The sequence below is a fragment of the Gavialis gangeticus genome, unplaced genomic scaffold (genome assembly GCF_001723915.1).
Source record: "Gavialis gangeticus isolate Ggan-Ray unplaced genomic scaffold, GavGan_comp1, whole genome shotgun sequence".
Lineage (NCBI taxonomy): Eukaryota > Metazoa > Chordata > Crocodylia > Gavialidae > Gavialis > Gavialis gangeticus.
In genome coordinates, this window is record NW_017728992.1 from 129176751 (window position 1) to 129179231 (window position 2481).

Sequence of the window (2481 nt, forward strand, 5' to 3'; positions counted from 1 at the left end):
GGGAGGTCGGGGGGGGGTCTATGCCCCGCGTGGGCGGCGGGGAGGGGGTTGTCGCAGGCCCCGGCAACGGTTTCTGTTGTAACCTGGTTGCCTAACAACGCCGAGCGGCGTCTTAAAGGGGCCGGCAGCTGGGAACGGGTTCGGGGCCGCCCCGCGCGTCATCACTCCCAGCCCTTCTCGGTGCCGCGGGGCAATGCCATTGGCAGGCGTGGGGAGCACCGCAGTCCGGTGCATCCCCAGAGCCGCCCCTAGGGGCTGTACCACCGCCGCTCTGGGGGTAGTTGCAGGGGGACGTGGTCAGTGGCAGTCGAGTGGTTTGCTCCGGGGCCGGGAGCGGAGCAGGCTCGGGCTGGGGCGGCGCCGCCCGCTATGGAGAGCGGGTCCTCGCTAGGGTAGGGGCGGGACGAGGAGGGGAAGCCCTATTGCAGCCTTCCCAGTGGGTTCGACTGCCTCTTCCCCGGGGGATGGGATGGGGGCTTCCCGCTGCTTCCAGCGCCCGAGCCGGCTCCGGCGCTTCTGCCTTGCCCTCCCTCGCGCAGGGCTGGGGCTGTGACTGCATTGGGCCGGCGGAGTTTGCAGGGATCCTGGTGGAAATTGTGGATCGTATTAAGCTGGGGTGCGGGGGCTCTGGACCCTGGCTCCACTGCTGCTTTTTTACCCGTCTGCTAAGACAGCCGAAGAGCAGAAAGGCCTGACTTCCCCAGGCCGGCTCCCGAGGCTTTCCCCTCTCGTGATGGGCGTCTTGCCGCAGTCGCTTCAGGTTCGGGGCCTAAGCTGGAGAGAAGAGACTGGCGCGGGCTTCGCTGGGCTGGCGGGAGCGGGTCTGTTGGAAAGCAGCTGAACTCTATTCCTGGTGGTAAAGCCGAGCTGGTGCTGGCAGGAGGAGACTGGTCCTTAGTTGTCTCCAACATGAGCCCCTCAAAATCCTCCCCTTCTGGACTGTCTGCTTGTTTTCTGCTTGGCTAGACAAACTGAAATGCAGCACAACCTGCGGCAGTTTGTTTGCTTCCACTTGCAGTTCCTCAGCTGACTCCCTTGTTGCCATTATGCATTGCATTTATGCATGTTGGCTTCATTTTAAATAAATGTGAACGCTTGTGGTAGGGTAAGAGTGATATTATAGCTGCAATGGTCCAGGAGTTATGCCACAGGCATAACATATTATGCCAGATGCATAATTTCTTATAATGATAATGATATCTTTCATTGGACCAGCTGTGTAACTGGGATAAAGTTAGACAAGCTTTTGAATGTAAGATGTTTGTAAACACTGTCATTTGTGTAGGAGTTTGTAGGATGCTATAAAACAATTTGAAAATTTTGTCCTTTTGTAGCAACCTTTGAAATAAACCTAAGTAAAAGGAAATATTACTTTGTAACAGCACAAAAGTGTTCGAGAGGTGAAGATTTCTGACCGTGACATCTTTCATTAGACCAAACGTAGCTGGGATAAAATTAGACAAGCTTTTGCATGTAAGATGTTTGTGGGCTCCTTGTGCCTATGACATTTGTCTTGCATTTGAAAGCTTGTCTCAACTTTCTCAACTACATTGTTAGTGCAATGAAGTATATCACCCCAAGAAATCCTTGCCCCTCAAACACTTTTGAGTTTATACATTGTAATATTTCCATTTACTTTGATTAATTTCAAAGGCTTCTATAAAATGACACAATTTTTATACAAATTATTTTGTAGTGTCCTACAGATTCATATGCCAATGATAGCATTTAACATGAGCCATCAGAAAATTAGCTAGTACTGTGTTCAGTGTAGTATACATATAAACAATTTTAATGGACTTGGTGGGGCGGGGGGTGTTTTCTGAAGGGATTTTTGTTGTTTTTGGCTAGTTTTAATGTTCTTGCATATGTTAGCATGCATTAAATTATTAGCATATGCACAAAAATGAAAAAGGGGAATCTGCTGAATTTTCAATAGTTTAAATTAAAAGCAGAATCTTAAATAACTTCATTGGTGCAATGTCTAATTTTATGAAATGACTTGAGTTTTTCTTCCCTTGAGCATTGGTGTATTATCTGAACATAGCTGTGGATGCACAGCCCTCAAAATGCTCAAGTAAACTCTATATCCCCTTTTCCTTTTCTTCTGCTCCATTTTCTCTTGTAGAGGATCCTTTCTAATAATTTAATTGGCAGTTGAGTCTTGTGCTTGTTTCACAAACTTTGAATCCATGCACATTTTAAAAGATCTTCTCAGGCAAAAAGCTCTTCTCAAGCAAAATGCACATTTTAAAAGATCTTCTCAAGCAAAAAACAGTGGCATAAAATATCTAGTTATCTCCTTAGCAAAATTCTGTTAGTGCTTCTTGCCTTATAGCCATGTTAAAGGTAGCATACTGAATTAACAGTATTTCTGTTAGTCTGCTTAGGTACAGTATTTTACTACAAGTAGAATTTTGAGCTTTCTTCACATTAATTGAATTTTTGTATAGTAAAAATAAATCTTAATAGGCATTTTGC